We start from the raw sequence: 26,420 nt of genomic DNA, 5'->3' as shown, positions 1-26,420 counted from the left end.
GCAAACAGAGCAGGCTTTTATCACTCTGGTACCTTTCAGGCAGTGTTCAGCTCCTTGCTCTGAGCCATTGCCATGTGCTGTGCCCTCCATGGAGGGCAGGGCAGGGGCCTCTGGTGTTTGCTGCTCTCTCCCTGGTGCAGCAGAGGTGCTCCCTGAGCTGGTGTACAGGGCTCGTTTTCTCTGCCTCTGTGGTTTCATTTCTTCACAGCCTGGCATCAGCCTGGGGTTTCAGGGCTTGCCATGCCCTGATCATTGGGGTGAGCACGATTTCTCACCCAGGGGATTGGGGATTGCAGCCTCTGTGGTGCACTTGCATAACAGCAGGTTTGGCAATGCTGAAATGGGGGAGCTCCAAGGCTCAACCAGGAGGGCTGACCTTGCCTCAAACGCCTGCAGAGGCTGAGTCATGGTAAGATTTACTGTCACACAGACCTTCCTTACCTCCTTTAGAGAAAGCAATGGCTCTGACTACCTGTGAAGATGGGAAATAAATAAGTACAGCTTCTCTTGAAGCAGTGAATCTTAATCTGTGCTTAGGTGTTATCTCCCATTTAAGTTTGTAAGATTTTTAGCACTACAAGAAACACCTTTCTAAAGGAAGAATTTATTTATTTTAATGGGACAAGATGTTATTTCTGTATCGGTTCTCAAATGACTCATTAGGCAAATCCCTTTAAATTTTCCAAATAAAACAGAATCTGACAATTTAAGAACTTTGATTCAGCCAATTGGCAAAATCAGTCAAGTTTTAATCTACTATCCAAGTGTGGTAAATAAAATTTTAGTTAATGAAGATTGAGGAGTTAGAGATACTGCAAAGATCAAGTATTAAAGTAAATCACTTATGAAAGTCACATTTTGGCAGGAAATTTTTTTCAAGGTTTTGGATGAGTCCAACAAGAATCAACATTAATTCATGGAAAGAAAAGAAGAAAAGCTGCGTTACCATGTTCTGTTTGTCATCTTAAGGGCAGATTTAATATCATTAAGGGGGTAAAAGGCAAACTTTAAGGAAAAAGAGGTGGGGAAAAGGTAAGGATAGAATAGTTGACTTAATAGCGCTTAGTTCTATGAGAAGTTTGAGTTAATATCCTCTTGAATGTACTTCCTCTTCTTTGAAAGATCTCCATGAAATTGTATGGTTTCTGTTAAATGGAAAAAAAGCCATGGTTTGTATCTCAAAAATGTGTCAAACTCTCTTCTCTGTGTTCTCCTGAAGGAAAAGGCCAAAGCTTTTCATACTAATTAATTATAGGATTGGAGGGAGATTTGCTGTCTGAATCTTTTTCTTTCAGTGGTTCTCCTGCTGTGAAAATCTTTGGCTGATTATTGGTGATGGTCTTAGTGTGCTCCTGACCCCTCTCAGCTCTTTTGTGAATTCTTTGCCTGAGAATTTAGACATTTGTGGGATTTTTCTAAGGTTTTTTTCAAATCAACTAGTTTGAAAGGGGTAATTTGGATTGACATCTAATGGGCGATACATCCACAGATCCAGGATCACAGAACAGCCCAGGTTGGAAAGAACCTGGAAAAGTCCTTTGGTCCAGCCTTTCATGGGAAAGGAGGCATAGCTAAGATTACTCTACTGTCCTGTCCAGTTTCATCCCAAAAATTTCCAGCAGGGAGAACTCCACTGTGTCTCTAAATGATCTAATACTTACGTCCTACTCATGTTGTTAGAGGCATTTTATGAAACAAGACAAGGGGGAAATAGTAGAAAAGACCTGTGCACACTCCCACCCCTCAAACTTTAGTGCTTTAAAGGTGGAAAATGCCTTCTGGGAACCCTTGTGGTTTTGGTAGCTTGTAGAGATGCCATTAGTCCAAGCTCCAGCCAAAAACTGATAGACTAAAATCCTCTGAGAGTTTTTTGGAGGGCTCTTCTCTTTGCCAACCCTGCATGTCCCCCCCATTCTTGTAGGCTTGAATTCATGTGATCAGATTTCTGAGACATAATGAAGGCAATGCAAAGAGTGGAGTTGTGTAGGTGATTTTAAAGTTAAATAAGAAAACCAAAATCAAATAATATTTAACTTTTTTTTAAGTCTAGTTTTGATAAACAGGCTCCTGTGGGACAAACTGTGCCTTCTGGACCTGCCCTTGACTGAGTGAAGAGGGATCATTTTGAGAACATCTTCTCTAGGAAGGATCACCCAGTTTCACCTTTCACTTTGACTGTGCTTGTAGCTCTGGTAATTTGACACAAATATGTAGAGAATTGGGTCGTTATAAAATGTAATTGCAGTCTGAACTTCACTGAAGGGTGTTACACTTGGTGTATGTGTGTTCTGGATTAAAGGATTATGAGCTACTCAAACTGCCTGTTTTTATGTGAACAGCATGTTAGCTGTGTTCTGTACATGAGATTGGGAGTAATAACATTGTCCAGAATTCAACAGAAATATACTCTATTCAGTTTTATTCAGGTCAAGTACTTTATTTGGTCTTGTTCAATAAATTGTGTCTTCTGGTTGTCAGTGGTGAGGAAAGCCGTTTCCTGACAGTGTCATTCCCTCTGCTGAGAACGAATGAGGCTGTCAGGAGGTCTTGGTCAGTGTTTTCTTACACCTCCTCCTTGTCTGCATCCCCTGAAATTACCTAAAGAGATTTTTCTTAACTTTATGCTTTTTGCATTTGCCTTTTCACTGAAGACTTCACAGATTTAAACTTTGTTCTGTTTATAACTGAATGCAGAAACTTTGATAAGCCATCTACAAAGTGCTGTGAAACATCTCTGAAGTCTTTTGCAATGGATTATTGATAATTAAAGTAATTGCTAAGGGTCTGAAGATGTTTTTACCATTAGTTAAATTATTTGATGTAACTCTGAATAAGATACAGTATTTCTTAATATTATGTATCATACATATTGAGTGTTACTTCAGAAGAAATAAAATGCTCTTCTTCAGTTTGCTAGAACATTTTGTGGGCTATTCAGGAGAAATACAAGGAACAATTTCAATTTAGAATCTGAGCATATTCATTTGACTTGGCATGAAGTTCCATGGAAGCAAGCTGACTTTGAGGGGTAAAGAGAGATTTATGCTCATTCTTAATAAAGTGTTTGGCTCAGAAAAGCATTTCAATCATTGGTTTTTGAAAGAAGGCAGTTAGAACGTACCAATCTGATAGCTGCCCCCCATATTAGAAATGAACCTGTTTGGATATCCTTCTCCATAGTCTGTCTGTTTCTGAGAAGTTTCTTCAGATGCAGCTAAAGTGTAAAAATAACCCTGAACATTCAGCTGAGGCATATAGAGCAGTGTAAGATCAGGACAATCAAACTTCTTGTTCTTGCTTGTAGAAAGAATGCTTGAGAGTGTATGTTGGTTGAGTGAGTTAGCTTTACATTTCTGCATATTTTTCTTATTTCTAATGCAGTTTTAATTCCACTGTGTAACTTTCTAGACATCCTAATTAGTTATACATCAGAGGAAGCTTTGGTAAGTAATGTTACACTGTAAAGTCATTTTTGTCCCAGGGCTAAATTAGCTAAACTAAGTGTCATCTGCATTACTCAGTGTTGGGAGGCTGATCTTAATGAAGCCAGTGAAAGTCATCCTAGAAACAGTTACATTGTCTTGAATTTAAACTGAATATGATGTGTAAGTAGCAGGAAAGGAAATTTCCCACTGTAACTGGTGGTGGTGTTGGCAGTAGTGTCATGATTTAGTAATTTGGATTTCAAGTGTGGTCAAGTATAGAAATTAACATTTATTTCTAGACCTGGTAATCACCTGTTCAAATAATTACTTAAATTACAACATTTCTTTTTAATTGTTAAAAAGTACTATTTAATGCAACCATTTGAAGACCGCTTAGATGTGTTTTGATAGTAAGATAGAAGGAAAGGCTGCACATGTCCTTTTGGGATCTGGAAGGCTGCCTTCTAAAGGAGGAGTTGGAGTTGTTGGGATTACCTTATTCCTCCTTTGTGTACAGTTCTTATTGTGGAGCTTACCATTTCTGCACCTTTGCTTTACTTGAGTCATGAACTCTTAAATGGATGTGAAATATGTCTTTTGTGAAAAACCGAATTCAACTTTGAAATTCCAACTAACCTGAGATACAAAAAAATCACAAATGAGAGTAAGGAATAGTATTTTCAAAGTGCATTTGTATTCTGACTGATCTAGTTGGTCTTGTACAAGTTTCCACTTCATTTTTACATATCTAATTTATGACTTACAGCTCTACCTCCAAGATCTTAACTGATATTTACTTCTGCTGGAGCTTTACACTTGGAATGGGGAGAAAAAAAGCTGTCAAAAAACCCTCCCCAAAACATAGCTCATTTGTCTTCAAAGCTGCACTCAATTGAAGACATTTAAAAGACGGCCAGATTTTAAAGCAGAAAAGTTTTACAGAACTCCTAAACTTCTGAAACTTTCCACTGCAGAGTCTGTGGAAATCATTACACATTCAGGCAAAAGCAATACTTCTAAAATTAAAATGCTGGTCTCTTAGTATTATTTTTGTTTTGCCACCTTGGTATAAGGCCTCTTTTTTGAGGAAAAAAAATCTGATGCTTGAACATTTCACTACTTATTTTAAATAAGACATAAGAGACAACTAGGGTTGCAGATTAGACAGTTAAGGCCTGAAGTGATTAAAGTTTTAAGGGAGTTAATCTTTAAATGCTTCAGTCTTAGCTAGCTGATCTGTAAGCCAATTTTTCTCAAACATTAATGCTTTTAAGGACCTGAATAAAGAGTTTTCTACAACATCCATTTAACCTTCAGTGCTGTGGAGATTTTTGTTTGGTGGGTTTTTTTTTTTACCCCTCTTTCCTCTCAAATGTTTTTAACCTCTCAGAATCATTACATGTATTTAATTCTTCAATGAACAACTGCACGGCAGAGCTCAGTGTAGCAGTTAAAAATGCATTGTGTTGTTTTTATTCTCATGTTACAGAACAGGTGCTTTCAGCACTTAGTAGGAAACAGATAATAGCAGAAGTACAGCAATTTTTATTTTTTTTTTTGGTCAGTGTTTCTGGACTCAGCTTATATTCTTCGAACATGTCAGCCTCCACTAGACAACTTAGAATGTCATTAATGTGATATATTTTACAGTTACATTTCTGCTGTGCTGTTAAGCAGCTACATTCCGGTTTTAGAATCTGGTCTTACTGAATGGATGTTAGCTTCTGGATTTTGTACAGTAACGTGATAAAGTAATTTGATATTGGTATCTAATTACTTGCAAGTAGTCCTTGTGTATGTAACACACAGTGTAACATTGTCTCACTTGACTAAGTGCTGTCAAAAGGTTCAATTAATATGCTTTATCCACTCTTAGTTTTGTTCAGTGTTGGAAAAATAACCACATCAGAGCACTGCAGTCAACAGTTTTGGTAGAAAAGGTCAAACACTGAAGTGACACCTGTTTGCAATTTCAACTCTTTTTCGACTCTCTAATCTTTCAATGGAGTATATTGAAGCATAATCTTTTTTGCATCTCTATCATGGTTTTTTTAAGATCCACACCACTTCCATTTTAAGTTAAATTCTTTTCAGATCTTCTGGAGGAGAAAGCCATTTTTACAAGCTTTAAGAAGCGCAGATGATTTTAGAATCACGGAATTATTTGGGTTGGTTTTCTTCATTGTTCATGTCTGTCATCTTTACAGATAATACTCAACTGCGTGAGGTGGTTTTGTCCACCCAAGCTTTGTGTGTGATTCAGTGTCTTTCTTACCTCTCATAAGTTTTTCTCATCTTGTTTAAAAATTAGAAGAAAGACTGCAACATGGACTTCTCCCTCTAAGTCTCTGCTTTGGGGTTTTTGTGTAACAATCTGCAAAGGAGATTGAGACCCCCAGTTAAGCCATGAGTTTGTAACAGTCACAAAATTCTGTGAGTGTCTTGGTATTTCCACCTTATAACTTACTTGACAATTAACAGACTTGTCTGTGGTAAGTCTCCTGGGAGACCCTGCTTTTCCTGAAGGTTCTGAATTTTGAGGATTAAATGTTGGGGTTTTTTTGCTATTCCTTGTTTAAAAAAAACTCTAGAAATACTCTTGACTAAAAAGGGCGAACAACATACATCTCAAACACATGATATGAAAATTGGCTGTATCTCTAGAAAACAAAACTGAAGAGCAGAAATCCTATTGTTTTACATGTGAGAGCAAAAATTATGGGGAAAAAATTATGGGTTTAATTATTTTCAATTTTATGAATAGGCTGGTTATGGATGTGCTTTCTGTTTCTCCAAAAATGTTAGTTTATACTTGAAAGTTAACTTGGATGAATGCAGTGCATGACTGTAAAGTGACACATGTTTTTGAAAAGCTGAGCATGTCCTTAACATCAGAGGAGGTTCTTCAGCCTAAGTGACCTATTCTACTTTGGATTAATCATCCCTGAAAATTATTTCAGAATAATTCTATATGAGCACAGATCCATGTAAGTTTGGAATACAAGCAACAGAAGAGCAGTTTATCTGGAAAGACACAAACCAGCATACATTTCTAAGTCAGTCAAAACTCCTGTGAGTGCTGCACCTTCTGGGTTTACAGCACTGTTTTTATGCTGACTGAACCACACAGAAGTGAATTGAAATGTATTTGTGTGCCCTATAACATCCAGTTCTGTTGCTATACAAAACTCCTGTTTCCATTTTTTTCCTTGTGCCATCTGTAGATGACTGTACCCAAGTTAGTTGTGTACAGTGTCCATATTTCCCCATCTGTTGTCTCCACAAATAACAAAGGTGAGCTCAGCATGAATCAAAGAGTAAAGGTAAGCACTATTCTGGGATGGCCAGAGGTTAGACATGAGAAGACTTCAGATAAATAAAATGAAGAGGATAAACTGTTCTTCATGTCCTTTGAGAATGGATTCTCTAGCAAAGGAGATTCAGTGTAAACAGTAATAAATGTTTAAACAGATGGAGCTCGTGCTATTTAGAATGAAAAATTTGAGCAATATTATTTGTTTCTGATGGAGAATGACATGTGAGGCTAATAGTATGACATGGAAGGGGGAATTGCTTGGATAGGTTCTGCTTAGATTTGTTAATATGAAAAGCCAAGGTCCTGACTCTTGTGTCCCTTCTCATTTGCTTTTCTGAAGGAAGGGCCATGGGAAGGTACCACACTGGGACATTAGAATGGAGATGAATGAAGAAATATTGTGGATTATGATGGGAGATGAGACCTGGTCTCTGGGGGGGATTTTCAGGTGTTTGCCCTTGCTGTTAAGTACAGCAAATTTTGTCAGCATTGGGTCATCTTCCTGTAACTGCCAGAGAGGAAGAGAGAGAATTGGACAAATTTAACAATCCTGAAAACCACTGAATTACCTCAGAATCACTTTCCAGTTTGTTGTTTAAAACTCCTGTGTTTTGTTTCAGCTCCTGTAAGGAGTTGGAACTTGAAATGCTGTAATTTAGACAATTTTTTGACTGACGTTTCTGGGGGTTTTGGTTTGGTTGGTTTGGTTTTTCTGTGTGTTTGTGCAGGGAGCTGAGAATTTGTGTGGTTTTGGAGGAAGCCAAGCCAGCAAGAGTGTTGTGTGTTGAATTTATAACCATATATCCAGTTGTCACAAAGTGATCCTCTCTGGGGCTGTGCGAAGGAGCAGAAAGGCAGATGATGTGCATCTAATCAAACACAGTCTATTGGGCTGGAGACAAGATTGTGAAACTTGAACTGGGTCGTTGAATGTGTTCTGGGAATCCAGAAATAATTTATCTGTGAAGTTGATTCCTATGACTGTAAATCACTTTGGAATGTTTTCTAATAGTTCAAGAAAACAGATTAATGGAAAATAAAGGGTATTTTACTTTTTTTTTCCTAAACAAATTTGTTAGTGGTTTGTGTTCTGTTAAAGCTGATACTTTTCATGCTAAGAAGTTCTAATCAGTAGTACTTGTACATCATTATACTACCCTAGCTCCCCAATTTGACTGACCTTTTAGTTTGTACTCTGCATAAATTTTGTTGTGTTTTGATGCAGGTTTCTTCTGCTGGCTTAAATCATCTTAGTGGTTTTAAAAATTGGCTTCCTAAACTTGAAAACTTTTTTGAAGCCTTTATACAGTGTAAGTGCTTATTCATAATAAATTATAAAAGGTGTGTCCTAGTTGTATTCACCAAAGAACAAAAAATAACAGTAATAAATCTTGTGATGATACTTCACAGTTTATGCATTCTGTGGGCCACAGCTCCATTTATCACTGCATTATCCAGTTTGAAGCCAAGCAAAGATCGGTGCAGAGGCCTTCTGCAGTTCCCAGTTGGTATAATTTCTGATTTCCAGATTCCATACAGGTCAGAGTGGCTCCAGGCACACACCTGACACAGCACCCGTGCAGGAAGCTGCTGATTCAGTGCTTCAGTGTCTGACTGAGGCTTTGACATGCAGAGTCCTTGCCAAAGGTCTTGGAAGTTTATTACCAGTTTTTTCTTTTTTTAAAAAAACAAATTACAAAAGTAGCCTGTTGGCCTCCATCACCACTAACTGAAGTCTCAAACAGAGCTAAATTTAGGAATCCTGAGCTTGGGATGCTCTTTTGTTTGTTTATGAAACAAACACTATTTAATATTGTTTCCGTACAGCATGGCAGATGGCAGAGCTGGTGTTTGGCTGATTGGATGGAATTGGCAGAACCACTTTGAAATTTGCAGGTTTTATTATACAACCTTTTTGGGCTCTTGTCTGTATCCCAGTAACGTGTAACAATTTGTTTTATTTTATACAAAACTTAGCATTTGTAGTTGGAAAAAGAATAAGCTTATGAATGAACTTGAAGGCTAGAAGATACAAAAGATGGCTAGGCTATTTAGGTCGCTTTCTTCCTCCTGTATTATTCTTTAGTAATGTGGTATTTTATAATTTCTGGTATGGTTCTGATCCTAATTTCAGTATGGATTTGATAAATGACTATGAGAATTTTACTGAAGAAATCTTATTTTAAGTAGAAGTCCATAAATAATAATTTTCTGTATATTTGTTGTAACAGGAGTTTGGGTTTGGTCATAATAAAGTAAAAGAGTAAAGAAATAATGTGCTTTTATATGCAAAATACAATTTGTGTTAAGAGGAAGAGGAAAAATATTACTATATTCAGATGTGATTTGTAAGTGCTTATTTTAGGGCTACTCACCAAGAAGAATTTTTGTCTTTGAGCTTCTCCTGTGTGGGGATCATCCACAAGCATGGCTTCTGGTAATGAATTCCAAGTGTGGAAGAAGTAGTTTTGCCAGCAGTTTACCTGGACTGCTCCTAGCAGTGGACTTGGTAGGTCCTTGTTTTCTGTCCTCAGTGCTCTGTGGATGTCAGAAATAAACCAGTGCAGGCCAAAACCTTCAGAAGTGACAGATTTTTAAGATGAGTGCTAATGGTGAAGCTGAACCATGGAGTGTTAGAACTTTATTTAATGTTGCTAAGAGAGACCTCTCTTGGGTTCTGGTGTCTGTGTTTTTCGAGGACACACTGTTAAAGCATCACTTGAACAGGTGCTTTTATTTAGCTGCTATGGATACCAGCATAAACTAAAAAGGAAGTTTATTTCTTTATCAAAAGTAGAGTAATAAATGAAGCATTTCAACTGGCTGCTAGTATGACTCTCTGAAGCCCCAGCTTGCAGATTTGGAGAGGAGGCAGTTCAGACTCTACTTGTAGCTAATGCTGCTCCTATGGTGATCCTTGCACAATTTATAGCTGTTGTTCATCCTGAAATTAATTAAATATGAGCTGTGGAGTGAGCCTAGGCAAAGAGGGAGAACTCTGACACCAAGTTGTCTCTTGGATGGTGTTTGGAACTTGAGCTTCCCTGACTGGATATCACAAGTCTTGCAGGTTGGTATCCTTTAAAATATCACCTGCTCTCTGCATGTTTCCCTAGAAAAGGGCAAATCCCCCTGCTCCCTATCCTACCCTTCTTGGATTTATCTTTCTAACATAAAGATGCTCTAAGGTACTACTGATACTTTTGAAGAAACTTTTCTGTCTGGATTTTGTTATAAAGGTGTCCCCAAATTTGCTTGCTTATCATTCCTTTACATTGGCTGGTTCCTTAACTTGGACGTGAAATGATCTTTTATTTATGTGAACAAAAGGAGATCAGAAAAGCAGGTCAGGCCCTGTTACTGACCAGTATTGGTTATCCTCAAGTCAAAAATGTCTTTTTTCTTGTTTTTTGAAAGTGTGTTTCTGATTTGAATCACTGCCAAGTTACTTGGACAAAAGCAACTAGTAAATATATAAAATTAGGACTAAAACAATTTTAATATAATAAATAATGTGTAGTCACACCTCCCACCTCCAAATAAAATGATCTGCTGTTTTACTGAGCTGCTGGTATTTCTGTTGTCAGTCTGCCATAAATTGTGGGGAATTTAATATAAGAAATGCCTTTAACTTTCTGCTCATGTCTCTCTCCCTCTTCTCCCCTGGTCTGTGTCTTCAGAGTTTAGTTTTAGCTCTTTATCTAAGTAAAGGCAGTTCAACACAAATCCATTCTAGTGTGTGTAAAACAGACTGGTAGGACAAGGGTGGATTATGTAACTGCTTTGTGTGGATTCATGCAGTATATTACATTGGATTATAATCAACCCCAATATTCTTTTAGTAATAAAATGCCCAGTGCAGTTATGATTTTGGTGCTTTTTCTTAGGCTTACCTGTGACCTAGAAGCTCAGGAAGCATTATTCTAAAAAAAAAAGTAAATAAATTCAAAATTGTGATCTGAGAGAGAAGATGTTTTTTAGTTTGCTGACAGATCTATGGTATAATGTAGTATTTTAAAAACAAGCAATACTCCTGTTATGTACATGGCATATGCAGAATCAACCTCACTTCATTTTTTAACTATATTGTTTCCTTTTTGACATGTGTTATAGCAGTGGACAAGAGAGATGTTCATTAAAATCATGGCTTATAAGCTTAGAATGAAGAATGAATTAGATTTAATGTCAAAATAGTGGGATAAGAAGTGAGTACTAAAGTTACAGTGTGCATTCGTGACCTCAATGTTTTTAACATTCCTTGAATACCAGATTTGTCTAGTTCTCGGCATCACCTCATGATTATTTGCTATAACTGCATACCAGAAAACCTTATTTCACAAGGATTTTCCTGCATTCTGGCCTGGTTATATACTTGTAGAGACTTGTTGGCATTTGCAATTTTGAAGATTTGTTGTTGGACCCTTTTCATATCTGGTTCATGTCTTGTATATTGGATTTGATCTGCTTCTCCCAAAAAGCAGAGGAACTGGCAAGACCTTGCAAGAAGTGGGTGGAGAGTACATTCTCCCCCTCCCCCCAATTTAAATATTTCGCTCCTCTGACCAATGTGTGTTGCAGCAGCCACTTCTGCATGAGCAGCTTTTCAGCATCCACAGCGAGTTATTTTATTGGCACTGAGGAGCAGCAAAAACTACTCCAAAAAGTCACTTGCTGTTTTGGGTTATGGCTGAATCATTTATATAAGTATAGCTGAAGTTTTCCGATTTTGAAATTCAAGATGTGATTCTTTTCATGCTTTCATCAATATTGTTACTTAAAAGGATGTGTTTTGGTCATTTCACGTCTGAATGTCTTTCACCCAAAAGATTAGCAGCATTTCCAGCTGTGTAGTTGGAAAACTGTGACTATTGTAATAAATATATATCTAGAATTTTCTGTGGGTTTGTGTAATAGTTGTGAGAACTTTATATGATTTGGGAAACTGCTTCCATTTTATATAACTGAAGAGTGATTAAGTGAATGGAAATACATTAAATAACAATAACTTTGTGAAGTTTGATCAGACTTGAAAGATTGTTGATATCAGTCTTTTGTACTAGTGTGCCTTAGCTGAAGCAAGTAACTATTTGAGTTGTTATGCTCGAGAAAAACGTTTTGCAGTAATAACTTCTGTGGAAGTGTATGCAATTAATAAATATTTAAATGTATTCTAGCTTGGTTTAAAGTGAAGGCACATCAGTGTTAAATTTAGTTTATTCTGGCTGCTGCAAACGTAATTATATTTGTATTTTGTGTGGCAAAGGCTAAGTAGATAATATTCCGTGAAGTGTTCAATAATACATTTTCCAAAAGGTTTCAGTTTGATCCAAGGTGAACAATGATATAATTAAGGAAAATGTAATCAAATGTCAGGCTTTTGTGCTGACTTTGGCTTTATACTGCAAGTAGTATTGTGTGTAAGAGTTCAGCTAAAACCACTGAACTTCAGCCCCTGAGTTCAGACTGAGAACTAACAGAGATAACCTAAGTGGGATGTTTTTATTAAACTATTTCTTTCATTGTTGAAATGGAAAGACAGAAGCAGTTTAAAAAAAAAAAAAAAAAGGAAGAACTTAAAGGTTTTATCTGTACCTTTCTTTCAAAATTCATCATTAAGCTTCCAAGAACACTTCAAAATTACGGAAAAAAAAAGATTTTCATTGGCTCTCCTTTTTAAACTTCTTTCAGGATCTGAATACATTACTGATGCAAGAATTTTTCAACAGTCTGTATTTATAGTGTGATCATGAACAGAAATGGTTGGGAAGCATTACCTGAAAAAGACTATTTGGTAGCATGTTTTATGTATTGGCTGGTTGGGTTTTTTTAATGAAACATTTTGAGCTTATCAGCCACTAAATAGACATCTTTTCTAAGTATCCTAATTTCATTTGTTAAATGCATAGATGGGATCTATGCTGAAGCATTTTAGGGTGTGTAGTATGGGATAATAGTTGACATACTTCTTATATTATTAAGGTGTGTCATTATTACAGCATATGCACACCCTCCTATGTCTTATTGCTTAAATATGATAGTGCTCATAAGCTTTCCTTTTAAAGTATGAATTTACTACGATGAGTTAGGTAACAGCATATTTATGTGCACTATTTCACCTATTATGGGTAATGCCTTTCGTGCCTGTTGCAAGAGCCTCACTTCAGTGGAAACCATATTTAAATGAGGGCTTGAATTGAGTAGTGGTTTCTGAAGGGCGTTCAAAGAAGGAGACTTAATGACTCCTGTCTCTTCGGGTGACTGGCTTTAAGTGTGGCAGAAAAGAATGTGCTGTTTCAGTTTCACAGTGTGTGATGTCTTACACTGAATGAGGTCAGAATGGAGTGCTCAGGAGTTGTCATTTTGTTTTAGTTGGAGTTAGAGGAAACCCTTCTTTGGGTTTTCTTGTTTGAGAGGCTGCAGTTCTCTGTGCCAGCACTGATCCAGAGGGAGAGGAGAAAGGCAATCACCTAATTGGAGATGCAATCTAGAAATGTGTAAATGAGATTTGCAAAGTGCACCTACATGTTTCAGGGACCAGTAGGAGAGACAGTGCACACAGGGGGTGTGTGCTTTCTGCTGAGACTGCAAAAAGCAGCGTGTGCAGCAGGTGAGGGAGGGGATTCTGCCCCTCTGCTCTGCTCTGGTGAGATCCCACCTGGAACCCTGCATCCAGCTCTGGTTCCCTAGCACAGGAAGGACATGGAGCTGTTGGAGTGAGTCCAGAGGAGACCACCAAGATGATCCCAGGGTTGGAGCACCTCTCCTGAGGAAAGGCTGAGAGAACTGGGGTTGTGCAGCCTGGAGAAGGCCAAGGGAAACCACCTTCTGGCAGCCTCCTAGTGCCTGAGCTGGAAAGGGACATTTTACAAGGGCAGGCAGTGCCAGGACAAGGGGAAATGGCTTCACACTGAAGGAAAGTGGGTTTGGATTAGATGATAGGAAGATTTACTACAGGAGTGGTGAGGCAGTGGAACAGCTTGCCCACAGCAGCTGTGGATGCTCCATCCCTGGAAGTGTTTAAGGCCAGGCTGGATGGGGCTCTGAGTAACCCGGTACAGTGGAAAGTGTCCCTGTTCCTGGGCAGGGAGTTGTACTTAGAAGATCTTTGAGGTCTTTTCCAGTCCAAACCTTTCTGTGATTCTGTGACTTGCTATTTAAATTTCAACCTATGGCAAAATGCTGATGGTACAATTTCTTCAAAGTCTTACTGGTCTGTGTGTTCTACCTTCCCCTTCCTAAAGTGTCTGTATTAGTACTGTGGGAACCCTATGAATTTTGGAAGGCTGTTTTAAACAGGAATTAGCAGTGGAACAGATAAATAGGTTCATTACACTGTTGATAGTTGAGCTAATGGTGTTAAAGTGAACCATGTTTCAGGTTCCCTTTCCGGAGTCAGAAGTCTGGTATTGCATATGCATCTTCAGGATTCTTTTTTCATGAGCTCTAGTTTCCTCTTCTCAGTTAGGGAACGTGTAATGCTTCGTTACCTGACTGCTTGGTACTGTAAGACCCTCTTGTGTACAATCACAGAAGACTTTAGTATTGACTGTTGCAGATTCTTTTACTGTCCCCAGACTTGACAAATTTACTGTTGAATGTTTGTGATAGCTTCAGAAATTATCTGTATAAAAAAAACCAACAACCCCCCCCAAAAAAAAACAAAACAAAAAACACCAACAAAAGGAACCTCAAAAACCAAAACAACGCAAACAAAAAAAAAGCCTAAGTCAATCAGCCCCTACAACACATGCACAGAGCCCAGCAGAGATCTAATTTGCATCTCTTGGGGAAAACCAACCATTCGTTCTTGCTTTTAAAAATTGCTTATTACTTGAAAAGAGAACTGTTCTCCTATACCATGGCAGTTTAATTTAATTGAGAGTTTCCTTGGTGAATGGTCTTGCTAAAAGACTTTTTGCTAAGTGACTTTATTGTGTTGAGTACATCCATTTACTTTTGTTGAAGAGCTAATAGATGAATGATTTATGATCCAGCTGTACAGAAGCCTTTCTGATTCTTTTCCAATGTAATTTATTTTTCTGTAGGGTTACTATTCTGTAATTTGACATCTTCTGCACATTTGCTACTTGCAAGCAAAGATTCTGGATAATGTTTTTATAAACAGATGAAGCATTTGTGTACTTTCAATAACCCTATTTTGTTTTGTCTTAAAAAACCCACAATTTAGAGTTATCTAATTTTATATTTTGATTACCTGGAACACTTGGATATCAGAGTATCATGCTCTCTGATGCTTTAGTTTTTGTTCTCTGAAGTCTTCTGTATCTTCCCCTCCAAAATACAGTTTTGTTCTGAGAACTTCCCCAGGAACCCCTCTAAGAAACTATAACATAGAAAGACTGCTTAGAGGGTTTTTTCAGTCCTCTTTGAGGGATTTTGCCTTTGCTCTTAGCCATTTTCATCATCAGTTTTTAGAAGCTTTCTTCCTCTGATGCATGATGAAACATATCTTAGTAGTAATTGAGAGGATTGTCCCATTCTGCTCTGCATTGGGGTGGCCTCACCTCAAGTCCTGTGTGCAGTTTTGGGCACCACAAGATAGGAAAAATATAAAGCTATTAAAAAGTGACCAAAGGAGGGCATGAAGATGAGGGGTTGGGAGGTGGAAGGGGGAGCTGTTTGAGGAGTGGCTGAGGTCGCTTTGTCTGTTCAGCCTGGAGACTGAGGACAGACCTCACTGCAGTTAAAACTTCCTCACAAGGGTACGAGGAAGGGCAGGCACTGATCTCTCTGGTGACCAGTGACAGAACTCAAGGTACTGATCTGAAGTTGTCTCAGTAGAGGTTTAGGTTGGATATCAGGAAAAGGTTCTTCACACAGAGGACAGTGTGGCACTGGAGCAACTGCCCAGGGCAGTGCTCCCAGCACCAGCCTGACAGAGTTGCAGAGTGCTTGGACAATGCCCTCAGGCACATGGTGGGACTCTTGGGGTGTCCTGTGCAGGGCCAGGAGTTGGACTTGATGATCCTGATGGGTACCTTCCAACTCACCATATTCTATGATTTGATGATTCTGATCTTCATTCCTTGGCAGATTTCTCTGCTGCATTTCTCAATCATTTTCAAATGTAGTTTTATTTGTAACTTGCTGGAATTTATGTGTACTTCCATTTTCTTTATCTTGGACAGGACTTTCCCCCCCCCGACAGTTAATTGATTGTTTTTAGAAGATTATGATTATTAAGATTCATTAAGATTAATTATGACTGCTGTGTGATGCACTCTGACAGCAACAGGCTTTAGACTCATCACCACTTCCTAGACTGGAAACAGTCAAGTCTACGTGAGGTTTATCACGTTGACTTTCAATGAACAAATTGCTACATATTCTTGCTGGTATGAGTTATAGTCCTACTCCCCTGCCTTTTGAACTTGCTTTTCCTTACCAGTTGGGTTCACTCCTACTGTGAGAGTGTCCTCTGTGGAAAGAGGGTCAAGGCTACTGGTAGGGCTCTGTCTTGGCACAATGCTCTCTTAATGTGAGACTTCTCTGTACTGAGAAAGAACTGGAGGCTTGCAGTGGGACTGTGCTGTATGGCCTGACTGGCCCAGCACAGCCTGACTGACCTGCTGCTCTTCTGGCAGAGGAGCAGCAGCATCACATTCCAAGGAGCAGTGCCCAGGCACAGCTCACCAAGGGAGCTATGTGGGCCACCACTGGGATGTGGCAGTAGGAGGAGGGAATGGTTATTGTGGACACTGATCTTTCAGTTTTTATGTACTTGCTGTCAATTTTTTTCTTGGCTTTTAAATTTCTGTCTGATACAGAAACATATAATCAAAAAGTGCTGAAATGTTGAAAAAAAAAAAAGAGTTTTAATTAAGTTTTCCAAGCAGGGATTTTGTCTCTAAACTTTTCAATCAAGCTGGCAAGAGTGTGCTTTTGTAAAAGCCTGTGGCCAGCTCACTTGTGTTCATTTGGAACAGAACTCTGGAGCTTGGGCTGCTTGTCACTGCCTCAATTTTCCTAAGTAGGGACTGTATTGAAATTCCTATACTAAACCTCCTGTGTTTATCCTTTCTCTTTGAAATTAGTTTGTGTATGTTATCACTGCATATTTGTACTGTGTTCACATTTTCTTCAGGTTTTACCTGAAGATAATGTACCTTTCTTGAAAATACCTGAGGTGATGAGAAGGATGTTAATTTTTTCTTGCTCTGGTAGGTATTTCAGGTATTTTAGTAAAGGAATATCACAGATACTTTCATAGAAGAATGGGAAGACTGTACATGCTGCTGTTAAACTTGAGTGCTTGTCTGGACTCTTTTATACATCTTTTTTGGGATGCAGCTGTGCCACACTTGTGGTGGGAATTAAAAGCTGTAGCAGTATTGGGGCACAAAAGTACTGTTATTGGGGGCTTTGGGGCTCTAGGGCGTTTGTTTCTTCTTTTAAGATTTCAGGCTCTAGTTTCACTGCATGCCATAAATTTTGCACAAGACTGCAATTTATGTGCAATGTTTTCAACTACAGTAAACATTATTAATAACCTCATCTAGAAAAGAATTAAAATGCTCTGAGGTCATGAACCTGATCCTTGGAACGCCATGGGTCACAGAGTTGACTTCTAGTCAGTGTGACTGAATAAATATGTGTATGAATATATGTACAATAAAAATCTGACAGTTTTTATCCCTTACTTTTTAGAATTTCTGGGTTGTGAAAGCAGCAGTGACTTGGAAAGTTTTAATGTGTTTTTACTGTGGCTTTTAAAATACATATAAATAAGTAATTGCATGCTTTAAATGGAAGCAACTTAAATGCATGGAGTGCTCTTTACTATTTTTGTCTTACATATACTTTCTCAAGGTTGTATTCAATGAATACTAATTTATTCACTATTCAGAACAGTAGCTGATATTTTATATTTATTTTGATTTAATTTTATGTCAAATCAATCTTGGTCTTAAACTCTGTTTAAGACAAAAATTTGTGTAATACTATAGAGCAGGGGGGAGAAGCTTGTTAAAGAGTGTTATATGTTGATGTACATTTCCACAAGACTTTGTGAACACTTTCATGTGGATTCATTGGAAACAACCAGGCAGAGTATTTTTCTTAGATTTTTTTTTTTTTCCTTTCAGTTGGCAGTATATCCTTGTAACATTTTTTAAAAGATTTTCCTTTACTGGGGATACTATTTCTATTACAAACCCACAAACCTGCTGGCTCTGGAAGCAATTATTTCAGATGAGACATTAGAATTACAGATAACTATGAACTCTTCAATTTTTTCTCAACTATGAACACTTGATAATTTTCTCCTTATGTGTCTTAAAAAGTAAGTTTACTTAATACCCTTGATATTATAATTTGCTCTTTAAAACATCATTATTAGCATCAGTTTGGCAAATACACTAAACAGGTATTATGGGAGTCAGTCATGAGTTCTGGGGACAGATTTTTTAATATCATGTAGTGCATTTGTGACTATAAAATTTTCTCTTGTGCTTTTTCTGTTTCTGGTGTTGGCATTAAAAGCATACACTTAGTCAGGTATTTACCATCTAAGTTTCACTGTTTTCGCTGTCTCATTTCAAGTATCTGACCAGCTGGTGCTCCAAACCGTGTCTTGGTTGGAGCGAATTGACATTTAAGAACGTCTCTGCTGCAGGAGCCGGTAGAAGCTGGTTAGCACTGGTTACAGGAAGAAACCACAAGGCTCTGGCTTCCAGCAGATACTGGGATCTGGTACTAGAACATGTGTGAGTCTATACACTCAGGGTCAGGGATGCCATCCAGAGGACCTTGTAGAGGCTGGAGGAGTGAGCCAGGGAAAGCATTATGAAATGATTCAGGGAAAAATGCAAAGGTCGTGTTTGGAAAGGAAGACCCACGTGTTGTGTTTCATGTTGGAGACGGGCTGGCTGGGAGGGCTCTCTGTGGAAAATGACCTCGAGGTCCTGCTAGAAAGCAAGCTAAACATGAGCCAGAGTGTGCCCTGGCAGCACAGATCTCCAGCAGCATCCCAAATGACATTCAGAGGATCACAGCCAGGAGCCTGAGGGAGCTGATTATTGAAGTCCTTTACTCAGCACTTGATAGATCCCATCCAAAAAGCTGCATCTGGTTTTGAGCCCTCCAATACAGGAAGGATGTCCATGAAATGGAGCTGGTCTAGAGGAGGGCAGCCAAGAGGGCCTGGTCAGGGCCCAGAAGACTTGTCCAGTGAGGAGAAGCTGCAGGAGCTGGGAGAGTCTGCAAACTGCAGAAAGGACATCTTTGGGATGGCTGAACAGCAGCTTTCCAATACCTACATGGAGGCTGTTAAGAAGATGGAGGCAGGTTCTGCCCAGTGCAATGTGGTGGGAGAACAAGAGGCAACAGGTATAAATTGAAGTAAGAGGGGTTGTAAGCCAAGCAAGGAAAAAACTTGCATCATAAGGAAAGTCAAGCATTGGAATAAGTTGTCCAAGAGACTTTATGATCTCCATCCTTGGAGGTTTTCAAGACTGACTTTGTAAGTCCCTGAGCAATCTGGTCTGAATTTGGTGTTTATAATACTTAGAGCAGGAGGTTGGACTGCACAGCTCCTGTAGTGCCTCCCCTAGGAGCTCCAGTTGTCAGCAGCCTAATGTATCATACTGTGCAGAGGCTGATGAGGAGAAGGAAGGTCTGCAGTGGGATTTGGTTTCAGTTAAAGCAGCTTCTGCAGAAGGGTCCTGCTGCTGAGCAAGGGGGGCAGAGCTGCATCCCAGCACACAGCTCGCATTCAGTGAGCCAGGTCACACATGTGCTGTGATTAACTTTGTAGTTGATTTCTTACAGGTAACTCTGAAGAGTTTTCCAGCTCTCTGTCCAACATCCTAAGGGTGTTTAATCTGGGAACTGGTTCTAGATGTTGTTCATCAGTCTGGCTGTTGGCACCAGATATTCTTCAGTTGCCCAGAACAAACAGAAGCTGCATTTGCTGCTGTGGCCTGCTAACAAAACCAAAGTGCACATCTTTTAAAAGACCTTGTTGGAAATAATTACTTTCTAAAAAATATAGGAGATAAACCTATATTGTTGCAAGATCTCCAACTAATCTTTGATCTAACTGGTGGCCTGACAGTTCTGCATTTCAAAAAAGATGGAGAAGAAAGCAACTAATTTTAAAATATGGGGTTTTTTCTTCTTAATATTTAAATTATTGATGAGTTGTGGTATGGTTTTCATTACTCCATCCAGTCACTTGGTTTCTGTCACTTTCTTATGCGTAGAGCCAGATATGCAAGATGTTTTCTTAGTAATTTAGTGCCTTGATTTTGTGGTATTCGTCAGCAGCATCTGTTTTATAGCAACGTGCATGTTCCTAGAAACCTGTAGAAGCAGAAAAGCCACTTCTGGCTTGCCAGATCTCTTGATCAAAAGTTATTAAAGGCCTGGAAGTTCTTCCCAATAGACCTGCTATCAGCTCTATCTAGAAACAGTATATATACTTCATTAACTCAATATGCCTGTTCTTATGATAAATCATTCTGATTAGTTGGTAGATGGTGTGTTTGGGTGAGTGTGGTTGTCTACTGAAAAGGCAAAGGTGAAAATGGTGAAGTTAATGAACAGCTGGTCTGAATACGTTTTTGCATTTTGCACTAGAAGGAGAGCATGTTTTCTGTGGAAGAGGTGAGGGAGGTGGTTGTGTACAGTGTGGCCTCTCTGAACATCACACTTGTATGGCTTTTAGTTATGGCCCTTGGAATGTGAGAAACAGCAGCTATAAAAACTGGGGAAATAAATTTGTTTGCTTTATCACACAATCGCTTTATTTTCAGGAAAAGAAATCCTAAGGAGAAACTTGTTTCATTGTCAGTGTCAACTTGTTCATTTTCTTTACCCTTTTTTGACAGTATTTTTCTCTATAAAAATATTAAATGGTCGTTCTGTTCATCCTTCATAACAATATGTTTGGCCTTCACGAAATGCCTATGTAGAGTTTTGTGGGAATTTCTTTGAAAGATATCTAGATACCTTAAAGATGTAAACTGTGAAAATGTGTTTTTGCATCCTAGAGTGGAAATTTAATTAAACTGTTTTCTTCTAGTTGAAAATAAGTTGTTTTTTAATGTGTCATCCTGAAAAAGTGTTATTAAAAGAGGAAAATGAAAGCATCTTAATGAAAATATCTCAATATTCCATTTGTTAGTACTAAAAGATTTCTTTTACTACAGAAAGGAAGTGCTCAGCCTCAGGCAAGACTATTCCAGGCTTAATTTCTGTTTCGAGAATTTCAGTGAATTAAAAGTTCCATGAGGGAAATGAAAACGAAACTTAAAATGAAACTTAGACTTGTGCCCTCTTGCCTCATACAAGAATGTGATTTAGATAAAGGCAACTTTACGGGTAATCTGCAGTTCATGTAAATTAAAAATAAAATAAAATAAAATCTGCCGTGTTTGTGTGTTTCATTCCATGTGAGATTTGCAGGGCAGACCTGGCTGGGGGTTCAGCAGATAGTTCAGCATGGAGGTATTTGTCTGACAGAGCCTGCTTGACTCTCTAAAGCCCCCTCATTGTTCCACGCAGTCCCAGCTGTAATGTGGAATGCAGCAGGAGCTTCCGGGAAGTGCTGGATCCCTGCTCCAACAAACGCCTCGACAGGAGGGAGGATCAGCACTGCTGACTGAGCTCAGCTTAGCAATTCCTCAGTTCTTTTGTTTCCCCGGCCCGCCGTGAGACGTGATCTTGGCAATGGCTGCGGTGATAAAGGAAAGGAGAGGTGAAGCAGCTCCTGGAGCAGGAACTGTGGGAGGCTGTGTTTGTTTCTCTTTCTTGTTTGGTAACGAAAGCTGTTGTTTCAGTGAATAAGCAAGGGGCAATGACATGCAGAATTGCACGTTCTAGTGAGACACTGACCTGCCAAGATTCCTTTCATTTGTAACATATTCCAGAAAAAACTTTAGACCAGAAGCATCGTGTTACTACTTAGAAAGCTCATCTTAGAATACGACAGTCCAGCATTTCTGAAACTGTGGTTTTACATCTTGTTGTAAGAGGCTGGTGTGATGATTATAATCAGAAGAGTTGGTTTGTTTATGTACTGTTGAAAATTCAGTATTTTATATGTAATATACTGCATTATATACTACTTATAGTTACTACTTATATACTATATAAGTAACTATATACTATATATATACTATATAGTTACTACATTATATACTACTTACAGTTATAATATTTGGGCACATTGCAGTAAGCTTGTGAAAGTTCATTTTGATTTTTCTACTACTTTAGGATCTTTCATGTGAAAATTGGTACCTTTTTTTTCTTTGCACCTTGAAAGAGGTAATTTTAGGGCTGTTTTTCCTGATGATTCATTTGAGTTAGAATTCATTTCAGTTGATAAATGTACCTTGCAGATGGTGAATTAAGTCTTTTATTTATGTGAGTAGAGATGCTTTCATGGCACAAAAAATTTATGGCTATGTCTGCTAGCTGCCTACTTGCTCCTAGTAATGCACTTACTGCTTAGATATTTCTAGTAATTAAGAACACAAAATCATGCAGGAAGGACATCATTACTACATAAAATACACTGAGTGATTTAATAAGTACTGTACATGTCAGGCCTTAACTGCACAGGTGATTAGAGCTCTGGATGGAGACTGGAATAGGCACTTCTCCTTAGAGACCATTTAGTGCGTTCCTTTTGTATTAATAAAAAGCATCAAATCTTTGAAGTGTGTGCACTGAAAAGGTGGTAGAACTTAACCAGAACAACTAATGAAACTGATCAAACAACAGATTTTTTTTTTTTTAATAAAGATAAAGAAGATATCAAAGAAGAAGTTAATTGTTCCAGAAAGGAAAACTGCCCTGTGAATCTGTTCATGTTTGAGTGCACATTCAGAACTGGATCCAGCTGCACTGTAGATGCTGCTCAGTCCATGCAGCTGATCCTTTTATCTTGTGACCTGGAGTGTGTGACACAGCGGATAAGGGAATCATTCCTCTGTCCTGCATTCCATTGCAGTAAGTCCTTCCATACCCTGCACCTCATCCAAAGCACTTTTTTTTTTTTTTTTTTTTTTTTTTTTTTTTTTTTTTTTTTTTTTTTTTTGTCGGTTTTGAAGTTATTTAGGGAAAGCCCAGAAACAACGTACGCATAAAGGAGGATGCATCCTGCTGACACGTTCTTCCTTTTCCAGGAACTGACGTTCTCGTCACATTGAGTGACACACACAAGGGATGTTGAGTTTTTCATAATTGTGTGGAATAAAATAAAAAAGGGTAAGGGGGACTGCAGTGTTTGGGAATTTGGAGAGGAACTTCAGTTCCAGTCTCAGAAGTTGTTTCATTTGCTAATCAGACTGCTAATTAAAATATGGAGTTTTAGAAAACTGTAGCTGAACAAAATTCTCTTGGTTTCACAAAGCAAAAGTATGCCTTGCTAATCTATTAATATTCTCTGAGTGCATAAACCAAACAGTGGATACAGCTGAATCACTGACATCGTTTATTTGAAGATTCCAAGTCCTTTGCCAAATGCCTTCAAAATAGGTCAAGGAAATTACAAGGCAAGGGACAGTCAGGAATCAGGTGGTGACCAGGAAAGCTGAAAGAAATCAAAAGGTGCAAAACCAAAGTGTTCAACCACAGCTGAAGTGTTCCTTGCTAGAGATGAGAATGTTTATATGCAATAAATATCAGTTACGGGGTTAAAAATATTGCATCTATTAAAACTGTTTATCTTGTTATGATCAGGGGAAACCCTCGGGAGAATTTTGTGAGTGCAGAGTAGTTGGATGAGTAGCAAGATGGCAGATGAAATTCAGTGCTGATGAATGCAAACCCATGTAAAGTGAAGGAAGTAATATGAACTGTGCATAAGCTTTGCTGTGTTAGGAATTAATTTGACAAATTTAGAATACATCTGAGCAGTGTTCTGGACAGCAGAGTTGGAGATCTCTGGCTCACTAAGCAACAGTTTGTAGAAAAAAAAGGTAAAATCTAAGAATAGTTAAGGATAGAATTGTGGAAATAAAATGCATAAACAAATAGTTCCCCTGTTGTCTGGAAGCACACAAAGAATTTGGAATGATTACTAGAATGACAAGGTAGATTAAAAGCTTGTGGAGATGCATAATAAATATGTCGGATATGTCTTTCTTCATCTTCTGGAACCTCGTATATTTTTCTCCTGCAGAACACTAAAATCAGAAAACAAAAATTGGAAGCAGTGTTAAATGCTCAGAAAAGCTTTTTTTGGACAAGAAGTAGTAATTGTAAAATCCTGTGATCTTTGTAGAAGAATAAGTTCCTTCTTTTCACTGATTGTTGCATTTCCATTTTCAGATAGGAAGTATTCACAGTAGTTTAAGGATTTGCAGGTTAATGAACAAAACCTTTTTAGTTCAGCAGTAGGAAATTTTTCCAAATCCTTTAGCTCAGGTAAGTTTATTTTTGGAGAGAAATTCCATATGTATGGGAATGACTTTTTTGTATTTGCTGTTCCTTCATGACAGCCTGTGAGATTATGTATTTGCAGTGAGGTACCTGTTTGTCACTCAGGCTGGAGCTGAACTTTGTGTTCATGCACTGCCTTCTCAATCTCTTATTTAGTGCTCATCCTTGTACTTTAGGCTGGTGGTGGCCTCTTAATTTATAAGTCACAGTTTATTAGAGGAATTGTATCTGAGCATCTCATACGATTAATAAATGCTCTTCCTGCTTTGAACAAGTAAAGCAGAAATCCTTTTAAAAAAATACATTGCTAAGCAATGAATAGAGTGCTTTAATTTAAATCAGGCCTATAAGTAAATCCTTTTTAGTCATGAACAGTCTTGGTAGATGTATGCAATTAAATTTGGGGTTGACAGTGAATTTTAGGAAACAACAAGGTGCAGCAAATACATTAAATTAATTTCTGAGCAGCAGAAGAGCTAGCTTAAAAAGGCTTTCTGACTCCAGTGGATTTTTGCCAACAGGTATTTTCCAGTTGCCTTCTCAATGCTGAGAATGGTTGTTATTAAAAAATACACTGACTTCCATGGCTATTGCTTATCCTTCTGATTCAAGGTTCTCACTTGGCACCATTGCCAAAATAGCAAAGCATTGTGAAGATGCACATGACACTGTCTTGAGGTAATTCTGAGATGCAGATTATCTGTTACTGATGACTCTGCTGTGTGCATTTTTAAGGCATAGATGGATTAAGCATTGATTTGTTTCTTAGAAATTTTCTGGTTTGGAGCAGAAACTGGATTTACAGCTGTAGGAAATTACTTTGGGATTAGTGTGACTCTGTGATACATTAGATAAATACTAGTGACAGAGATTTTGAGAATAATTTCTCTTTATTAAAAATAAATGTTATTTATGTTGTTTCTAGTGGATACAGGATTTCACCATTTGTGTTTCTAAAACTTTGTGTCCTAAATGAAAAGTTAATTTTTGGTGTGTATCTTGGTGACATTCTTGCACAAAGGTATAACTAGTAAATTAAGTTTGGAAAGTGTATGCCAACTTTTTTTTTTTTTTTTTATCTAGTGTGTCTACCTTTGCTAATTAATCTTAATTTTGCTAATATTTCTTCTATGTGTGTCTCTTCTAAAGAAGCTGTAGGAACTCAAAACCTTTGGTTCTGGGAATTGCTGGCAGTGTAGCTCTTGCACACTGTCTTAGTTTGAAAAGACAGGAGTCTGTAAAGGAAGGCAAAAGCCTCCTGTGAAGTGGGAAAGGTAAACCCCCTCCCTCTTTCTGAATTACCACAATTTCAAAATAAAAAAACAGCTCTCAGGCAAAGGTATGGGAATGGGAATAATAGTTATTTACTAGAAAAAACTAAAATAGAAAAAAAAGAACAACAAATGTAATTAGTACAAACAAAACTACTGATACAGTCAGAAAACCTGACACCCTGAGGAGTCAGGGTGTTGGTAAAAGTCCAGTTGGATGGTGGCTGTGCCTCCTGCAGTGGCAGATGAAATGCTGCTGAAGCAGAGATCCTGTAGAAGGGTATAGTTCTCTGTGAAGGTCTGGTGATAGAGTAGATGGGCCTGGTCCTCCTCTGGGAATCCAGCAGGGAAGAAGCTGCTTCTCTGGGAATCCAGCGAAGATGGCTGCTCCTCTGGGAATCCAGTGAAGAAAACTGGGGCCGATGGCTTAGACCAAGCTTATTTTATGCAGGTAGGAATACTTGGTTCCTCCTTCTGGGTGGAGCATCTCACAATGGGATGATGTACCTTATCAGTCATGCAGTGAGTCACTTAATGGCCCATTAGCAGGAGACATCTCCCCGGAGGGAGACATTGTTCTTGGAAGAGATAAGATAACTGCCCCCCACCTCCAACAGATGGCAAATAGAATACATTCTTATCTCACAAATCCAGGACATTATCCACCCCTTATTCTATTTCCATCTGCATCACAATGAAATCTTACACCCATTTCTCACTTAAGACTAGGTTTCCTTGTGGTACACAACGGGTTTCTCCATCTTTCTGCATTACCCACCAAGTATAACCAGGTCTTTGAGCAAAAACAATCCCACGGATGGGTTTGTCTTTGCCTGAGGTGGGATTAATCCAAACAGTTTTTCCTAAAATACCTTTCATATGTACCACAGGGACTTTATCTCCATCTACTGTGTGCACGGGTTCAGACTGGGCAGGACTAGCTTGATTGATGGACCCTCGGGTGTTGACCATCCAGGTTGCTTTTGCCAGGTTCATTTC

At 38.4% G+C, this 26,420-nt stretch overlaps 1 protein-coding gene across 3 annotated transcripts in view; it reads left to right on the top strand.

Annotated features, from left to right (window-relative positions):
* Window positions 1-26,420, top strand: part of SBF2 (SET binding factor 2) — a 235,288-nt gene that overhangs the window by 45,230 nt on the left and 163,638 nt on the right. The window lies entirely within an intron of this gene.

The sequence above is a fragment of the Zosterops lateralis genome (genome assembly GCF_965231275.1).
Source record: "Zosterops lateralis genome assembly, chromosome: 6".
NCBI classification, from domain to species: domain Eukaryota; kingdom Metazoa; phylum Chordata; class Aves; order Passeriformes; family Zosteropidae; genus Zosterops; species Zosterops lateralis.
Note: the sequence above shows the minus strand (reverse complement) of the source record. Positions and strands in the feature narration are given on the sequence as shown.